Source organism: Monodon monoceros, unplaced genomic scaffold (assembly GCF_005190385.1).
Source record: "Monodon monoceros isolate NGI ecotype Baffin Bay Population unplaced genomic scaffold, NGI_Narwhal_1 Super_Scaffold_14, whole genome shotgun sequence".
In the NCBI taxonomy this organism is placed as follows: Eukaryota; Metazoa; Chordata; class Mammalia; order Artiodactyla; family Monodontidae; genus Monodon; species Monodon monoceros.
The window spans coordinates 38,219,865-38,229,128 of NW_021703770.1; the positions used below are offsets into that span (position 1 = coordinate 38,219,865).

Sequence of the window (9,264 nt, forward strand, 5' to 3'; positions counted from 1 at the left end):
AAGATAATTCTGGGAATGGTCATTAACCACATTGATATCACTGATAAAAAACCAGCCTGAGGGACTTCCCTGGTAGCGCAGTGTTTAAGAATCTGCCTGCCATTTCAGGGGACATGGGTTCGATCCCTGGTCCAGGAGGATCCCACATGTCACGGAGCAACTAAGCCCGTGTGCCACAACTGCTGAGACTGCGCTCTAGAGCCCGCAAGCCACAACTACTGAAGCCTGCATGCCCTAGAGCCCGCGCACCACAACTACTGAGCCCACGTGCTGCATCAACTGAAGCCCACGTGCCTAGAGCCCATGCTCCACAACAAGAGAAGCCACCGCAACAAAGAGTAGCCCCCGCTTGCCACAACTAGAGAAGGTCCACGCACAGCAACAAAGACCCAATGCAGCCAAAAAAAAAAAAAAAAAACAGCCCAAGCTGGTCACTTACATGAGCAGTCTATGTATATATGAAAGGTTCAGATCAACCAAGGATTATTTTTATTTCTGATGGAATTAAAAATATAGGATAGGCAAGACATCCTCAATTATATGCACAGTTATCCAACATTCTATTTTAACTAGAAAACTTAGAGCCATATTCATCCCAGCTTCCTACAGCAAGTGGCAATTTTACACACTTAATCATTCAATATATTATTTGTGCTAGGTGTTTTGAGGGGATGCACATTGGGAGAGTACACATGGGGTGAACACATTCCCCATCCTCATGCGTCTCACATTCTTGTAAGGGACACTAGAAATAACTATGACAGACGATAAGTGCCACAACGTGGTTATAGGGCTACAGATACTCAAGGGAGGAGTGGACCACTTTTCATTCATCGATCAGTTGAAACTAAAATGGTGACATTTTGGCTGAGTCAAGAAAGATTGATTAGACTTCCCCAAAAAAGGCAGTCAGGTCAGGGAAGGAGTAATAGAATGAGCAAATGCACAGATACAGGAGGGCACCAAATTCTTCTGGAAAACAGCCAGAAGTGGAGTATGTTGGGAACCAGAGCACATACTGGGCAGAAAACCTCACCACTAATTTTTACTGAGCACTTACTGTGTGTACTCTCATCTGACCCTCACAACAGCCCAGTGAGGTAGGCATCATTATTCCCTCTCACAAGGGAAGTTTCAGGGATATAAAAAATTAAGTTAACTTGTCCACGGCCACAGTACTTCTGAGTGCCATAGACCAGCCTTTGGTTCTGGCCCACCTGACTCCAAAGCCCCCAGTCTGCTGCCTCCTGCCAGGGGGATCTGAGGGGGCACTAGGAGCCTTCCAGGCTAAGGATTTGGACTTCATGTGGAAGGCAATGTAAGACCATCAGAGCTTTAGTAAGAAACTAAGGACATAATCAGAGTAATGCTCTAAGGACAGAACACTTCAAACCGTGGGTCACTACTTACTAGGAATCAATTTAAGTAGGTTTTGACTAGCACTTTTTTTTCCAAATAAAAGGATAGAATGGAATGGAATGGAAGAGAATAGAATATATCAGAATGCATCTCACATAGATTAAAATACAATTTCATAAAACTTTTGTCTCACTTTAGATAGATAACATACAGGTAAGGAAGTAGATGACTAGATAGATATACAGCAGAGAGATGTATGCGTATACTGTGCTGTCATCTAAAATGAATTTCTTACTGTGAGCCAGTTCTAAGAACATTGCCAGGAGTATAAGTATACAGGTCTGATTGGAGGAAGAGTGCCTGGGGGTAGGGAAACCAGTTAGAGGATATTTGCAGATTTTTGTAATGGACAAGGGTTTGAACTGGGGTAGTAGCAGCAGGATTCAACAGAAAGGATTTTGTGCAACAGATACACATTTTCTCGGACTTAATCTGCACTGGAACGTCATTAACCTGTTCTCTCTGCCCTCAATAGGGATCCCTCGAAGGCCCCTTCTGACTTGCCTGACTACTTCCCCACTATCAGGAGGCTTAACTTCTATCTTGTGCCCCTCCCTAGGGCTCAAGCAAAGTAGTCTTTGATGTGTAGATTTGTTTTAAAGGAATGAAACTAACTCCTCTCTACTTAGTAATCTGTCTGTTACAAAGCAGTGCCCTGACTTTGGAGAGAAAACATTAGGCAAGCCCAGAGAGGTGCTAGGCCATAAAGATGGTCTTTTCCACTGGGCTCATTGTTAGAGGCTGTCCTGCTCTCTCAGTAGCTCTGCAATTCTGTCGCCTCCACCTTGGGCTCCCATTCCACCCTCTCAACATCCTTGCCAAGCCATTACTGTATTACTAACCCCATTTTTTAACATATGAAGAAACTGACAGAGAAGATAAAGAATGCCTTCAAGTACCCCCATCCTCAGCTAGTAAACTGGGGAAGTGAGACTGAAACCAAGGCCCATGTGACTTCTAAAGCCACATGTTCACCGCCATTAGTATGCTGCCTTTCATGAAATTATGTTTCCTTTAGATTAAGAAAGTTATCTTTTTAAATTTTTATTTTAGTTGATTATACCATAGAAAGCTAAAGATATCACTAGCCATGAGAGGAGAGAAGATAACCTTAAGATAAATAATGAAAACACATAAAATGTAGTATGGCACAAAAAAATGAACATGAGTTTTGCAGTTAGACCCAAGTTCAAAACCCAGGTTGTTTGACCTTGGGCAAGTAACTTTAGCTCTCTGTCCCTATTTCTTCACATGTGACAATTCAATAAAATAAGTTATACAAAGAGCTCAGAATATGGCAGGTGTGCAATAAATTATACTATAGACATGAGAATACTATACCTGACACAGGCATTGCCATGAGGCATTCTGAGACCTCAATGCCAGGTTGACAAGAGGGTGGAAACCATTCCAGTACGACTCAGGCTAAGAGAACTGACCTGCCCTTGGGCTTATTTGTGGGAAAGGAGTCCACCAGGCAAAATCACATTATTTAAAGGCAAGCTTGGATCTGATCCAGCCTGACACTTGTACCCAAGGGGCTAGAACTGGAGGCCTAGAAAGGCAGTAAGAACGTGGGAGCTGTGGAGATACTCACAAGATGTGTCCACAGCTGTGGAGATACTGTCAAGTGGGTGACAGAATTCCAGACAGACTCATTCATGTTGAAACTTAGCCAGAAACAAGAAAGACAAGGGGCCCATCTCCCAGGAGCAGGGGCCAACATGGGCCAGGAGCTATCAGGGCCTTTGTAAACTAAGTAATGACCCCCCCAAAAAAAGATATCCATGTCAAATCCCTGGAATCTATTAATGTTACATTATTTGGAAAAGGGATCTTTACAGACATGATTAGCTTTAGGATCTTGAAAGGAGGGGCTTATCCTGGATAATCTGGGTGAGTCCTAAAGGCAATCAGATGGATCCTCATAAAATAGACACACAGAGAAGACACACAGGGAAGGCTATGTCAAGACGGAGGCAGAGATTGGAGTGATGAGGCTACAAGTCAAGGAATGCTAAAAGCCACCAGAAGCCGGAAGAGGCAAGGAGCAGACTGTCCCTTGGAACCTTCAGAGGGAGTGTGGTCCTGCCCACACCTTGATTTCAGACTTCTGGCCTTCAGTACTGAGAGAATAAATTTCTGTTCTTTTAATCCACCAAGTTTGTAGCAATTTATCTGTGGAAGCCCTAGGAAACTACTAGAGCCCTGGACAAGGGTTTGGGGTTTGGATAAAGTTTCAGCCCAAGAATAGAAATGGAGTTCAATCTAAAAGTAGAAGTCCATCACACAGGGGTTCATCGGGCAGACATCAATGTGGCATTTTGCTCACTGGATATCAGACTTAGGCCATCCCAGACTAATTCCAGATTTAACCATGATGAAGAAGAGTGAGCAAGTCCTGGGACGGCTCAGGGGCTGGTGGGGTTCATCCTGCAGGTGGGATATTTCAGTACCCACAACCAAGCAGGGCAAACAGGAACTGACAGAGCAATCAGAGACGTTCTGTCAATAAATGATAAATAACTCACAGAATATGACTGCGTGCAGTCTGAGATGATGTCCATTTCATAAGAAAAAAAGCCAAAGGCCAGAAAATATGCTGCTTCTTCTATGGAAGGAATCTGTCCCTTCATTCAAGGGCCAGGCCCATGCCAGCACTGGGGGCACAGAGGTGAGCTCAAGGTCTGCTCTGGCCCTCCTCTGTAGCTTCCACAGCCTCTCCTGGAGCTGAGACCTCCCTGCACGCTCAGAAGACTCATTCTCCTTCAGCCGAGAGTTTCTGTGGCTTGAACAGACCATTCTGCGCCCATATTAGCAGGAATGGGGAAAGGAAGACCTTAGCATCTCTACAGGCTTCTAATTCACAGGTCATTGAGTCAGCCTCACTGTTAGCATACGGTGGGGATTTCCTAGTCCCCAAAAGTAGTATAAGAGGATTTCAATTTAAATGTTCTCAAAGGCCACACTTCTCCCCCACCTTCCTAGGCACTACAGGAGAAACAAATATGCATCAGTTCCAGCCCCTGTCCTTCAGGAGTTTGTGTCCTCATACACAATATGAGGTCTAGACATAATCACTTAAAACTACAGAGCAGTGGGTACCTCCAAATGACACAGACAATCAGAGACAAAGAACTAGAGGGGGTAAAATAGCTTTTATTGATACGGTCAATCCGGGCATGAAAGGATTCCAAAATGTGGCAATCTGATATTAAATTTATATCATTAATTTTATAGCCACTAAAAGCAGCATTATCCAGGATAACCATTATGATAATGAAATAAGACAATGTAATGGTTGCAATGAAAATCTCTTAATTAAAGAATTTCTAAATTGCTTCACTTCTCTGGCCTTAACTGCTTCGTCTGTAAAATGAAAGAGTTTTATACACAATCACTAAAGTCCTTTCCATCCCCCTATAATATTCCTTGGGCAGTTCACTGTAAGGGAGACAGTTCTGTTGGCTTTATCCTTAGGGACTTCTGTGAGCTTTTCATGTACGTGGAGAGCTTTTGGATTTTCAGAAACCTACAGGCATCTTTTTTAAAACTATAAAGATTGATTGATAGGTGGAAGTGTGACTGAGGAAATGGAGCAAACTGGTCAGCTTAAAACCTGGGCCTCCTTCCTATGAGGCACTATGGCCAATCGGGGACACAGAAGACTACGAGGCACTAAACCTAAGCCCCGGCCTGTGAGACATTTCTGATGGCCCCCATCAATTTGGTTCTCAATTTGCTTTTGTTATAACGCCTAGCTGAAATTCCTACTGCCCCACATGGTTCCTCAGCTGATCCTTTTTTCTTTTGCTTGAATCTGGTTTAACTTTCTGAAGGCTGAAAATCATAAAGCAAAAAATGATATGAAACAAGGAGGAGGGAAGAGAGAGTTGGACTCACAGAACTACAGAAGTGGAAAAATTATTTTAATGTCAAAGCCTCAAACAAAGGCTCGACTACTGACTCCTCAGAGGGATGATGGGTTTGCGCCACATACATTAGCACTTGCCTCTTCGCGCTGATCTGTTTGTTGGTTGCTATGTGCATGGTGATAAAATGTCCATTTGGGTGGGATCAAAAATTGTACGACCCTCTTAGAGCACATCTGTGAGTACTGGCCTTTTGAACAAATGACTATAGTTCACCAGGCCTCCGTGCTGTCAGAGGCTGCTTCCCATATACCAACTTTGAGCCTAGCCCTACCATATGGACACATGGGGGTCCATGAAAAATAGTGGCCGAGGGGCCTGAAAGCATGAGAAGGTCTGGCAAAAAAGTGACAGGTTTTGTCCAGGCTGCCGAAGAGAAATGTACTTAGGCTAGAAAGACTGAAGAGGTGCACATCTTCAGAACGTGCCTGTGGATCCAAATACACCCTAACAGATTCTTGAGAGAGCCCCCGGCGGCCGTGTTAACCTTGTCATTGTTATTGTTAAGAGGCTATGCTCATTTCTGGCACCTAACACTGGACACATTGACAGCAACGGGGTTGATGGCAGAGGAAAGAATCTGTTTTGCAGTTAAAAAAAAAACAGTTCTCAGACTTCTCAGGCCATTTGAAATCATGCCAGAGAAGTACTTGATTTCGGCATTCCTAAGCTCTCTGCGATGATGCCGCAAGTGGTGTCCCCCACGTGTGATGATGTATTTCAGGGCCAGAGCTTTCTCAAGATGTTCCAAGCCTGCAGGCTCCTGATCCTTTTTCAAATTACAAAGATGATAGTATCCCAGTGAGAGTTGTGACTAGTCTAAACTCTCCACAGCTGTGAGAGATGAATGTACAAATTCCAATAAAGATTCTGCGTGTTATGGACTGAATTTACCTACACGGCATCAAGGCCTAACTCAGGACGACTTAAAAGAATCAGAGCTGCTCCCAGTGCTATTTCCATTTCTTCTATAGCATTAGCTGCTGGGAAGCTGGCGACAGTTCTGTGAAGACGCCTCCCCCCTCACACCCACGCCACTGTCACTGCCCAGCGGTGGGTATCTATTTATCTATCTATTTACTTGGGAAAGTCAACGGGGCTTTGTTTTCTTATCATGGACACCTTTTCCCTAACATACTTCCTTGGAATGCTAAGTAAATGTAATAATACACAGCACGCCACTTTTACCGTGTTTAATAATTGTATTGTCTGAAGACTCTTGGCTATACTCCTTTATGAAACCTCTGACACTCGGCATGCTTTCCAAGACTGGGAAAGAGTTAAGGGACAAGGATTCACATCACTGTCTACACATATTAACAATTATAGAGAGAATAAATAAGATTCTTCACTTTGGAAAACAAAAAGACCAAAGGAATATACAATATATTTTTTAATTATCTTCTAATATGATTTGCACGAACGCAGACTCTTCCAAAGCCAAGTATACATTCATCACGTACATCCACCTCCATTGCTTAGAGGCCGCTGAAGTTCACCTGGTATCGCTCCTGACATCTGGAGATTTTTTTTTTTTTTGCCGCTGTGGCTTGTGGGATCTCAGTTACCTCACCAAGGACTAAACCTGGGCCACAGCAGTAAAGCCTGAAATCCTAACCACTAGGCCACCAGGGAACTCCCTGCAGATTTTTAATAGTATGCTATCATCATCCCATTTATCAAACAGCCATACACATATGTGATATGTGGCATTTCTCATTGTAGACACTGAACTTGACTTTTCTCACTCTAACGCAAACCAGAAAGACAACACAACTGAGGTCAGAAGACCCAATGAACAGTTGAACAAGCTGTAAGTGAAATTCTCAAAACACCAAACCTCTGGATGATCTACACATGATATTCTATTAAAACTGGAGTGGGAGTGGAAGAAGGAAACAAGTTCCAATTTTTTCCAATATTCATGTAAACAAAACACACAACTAGAAACATTTCCTCTTTTATCTTTTCATAGTCCTTCATGCAAATCTTCTACATGCTAAAAGATTCTTTCAGCCACTGGTGGTATACCTCAGATTTCATCTTTTCTAGAGAAAAATCAAATTATTAATTTAAGCCTATTAAACTGTATGGCAACTATGCATAACTCCCCCAGAACCATATTGCAAGGGCAATTTCAGTATCAAGTGGCTTATTCCTGTCTTTTTTTGGAGGCCAGTTCCAAGTACCATCACCCAACAAAGCAAGTTAGGGAAAAACAAAACAAAACTTTAAAATATTGAGCGGGAAGTCATACAATATGCTAGGATTCTGATAGCTAAAACAAAGAAAGCTTCAGGGAGTATAACCAGGGCAGCCAGACAGGTAAGTGGAATGTTGCCTTGCTGGGAATATTCAAGGTTGGTCTGATGGTAAACATTAGTGATGTGCTGGTAAATGCTTGACAACTAACTCTAGTGAGAAAAGTATTTTGTAGCATGTGCAATTTCCCTGGAGTAAGTACACTCAGGAAGCCTGATTCCAAGCTACCCAAGTGACATCACTAACAGGAAGTTAGGAAGAGATTCACAATAACAACCCACTGTATAGTATTTCAGATACAATAGATGTAAATAACCTCAACAGCGTAAACTATAGTAAAATGTAGGGAAATAACTAGACTGTAGTGAATTTTGAGTATTGCTTTTGTTTTTTAATATATTTAATTTTTTAATAATGGTTGCATTTAACAGCTGGCTCCCAAAAGTCGAATATTTAAAGGTATTCGCTCCATCACACAAGAGCAACCAAGACGTTGCTCTTCAGGGACATTAAAGATATTCTGAACAAACAACAAACCAAATAAATGAAGCTACTAATTCAACTCGATTAAACTAGCTCCAGAGTTTCCAAGGCTGCCAACCTCTTTGCTATCCCACGTTAGAAATACTCAAAGTTCAGGTTTCGGTATGCACAGTATTTACAGCAGTACCATGAAATGACAATACCTTGCATTTTATCACGTATCACACTTTTCAAAGTAGTGTTTTTACGGCACTGTGGGACAGTCTGGCCCTGCATAGTGAATTTAAATCAGTGGGCAACAGCATTTTAGTGCCTAGTGGGTAAAAAGAGTCCTTGGGAGCTGTTTGTCCAAGAGAGAGGGGCAGGGGTGGAGCTGGGAGCCCGTCAAGGAAGCCCGGAGGCTGGTCGGTGGCCCCACAGTTGCCGGTTCCCTCCTGGAAATGCACACCTCTGCAAGCAGGTGTACAGCAGCACCAGGCTTTCTTCCTTACCTCTTGTTTTCTGACGCTAACTTTAGCGATTTTACTAAAATTCAGTTTTTTCTGATGGGGAGTAAAAGGTTGGACGAGATATGCTCTAAGAGCCCTTCAAGAAGGTAAAATTATTAGAGCCATAACATTCAAATATGCTTATCTGGCAGAACAGCTTTGCAATGTTTTCCTCACGATCTAAACATACCTGTTACTGGAGTAGATACTTGTGTGCAGACTACATAGATCTCATTGCCAAAGGTAACGTCAACAGTAGTCGTGGCCGAGTGGTTAAGGCGATGGACTAGAAATCCATTGGGGTCTCCCCGCGCAGGTTCGAATCCTGCCGACTACGGTCAGCCAACCTTTTGGTACAAATCCTTGTTTTCCTTTTGCAGGCTTCTCCACAGATTATTTAAAGAATTTATGAACTGCTGGAATACAACTGGGACCCCAATGGGGCAAGATGAAGAGCGGATGAGGGAGTTAGGCAGTCGTGTGATTGTGGTTACAACTTGAGTCCAGAAGAGGGACATGGGACAAAACACGCCAGACAATCTGGAACAAAGAAAAGCAAAGCGTCGCGAAGTAGGAATGAACAGTTCCGTCAGACCTCTCGCCCCGCGGGAAAGCCTGTGCCCCGGGGCCTCGCTACCCTACTGCATCCTTCCGCGCGAGCGCGTCAGCGCCCAGGCATC

At 43.3% G+C, this 9,264-nt stretch overlaps 1 non-coding gene across 1 annotated transcript; it reads left to right on the forward strand.

The window, feature by feature from the left end:
* Positions 1–8,839: 8,839 nt before the first annotated feature.
* On the forward strand, positions 8,840–8,921 carry TRNAS-AGA. Its single transcript has one exon. It is a non-coding gene; the product is annotated as a tRNA-Ser (tRNA).
* Positions 8,922–9,264: the final 343 nt, after the last annotated feature.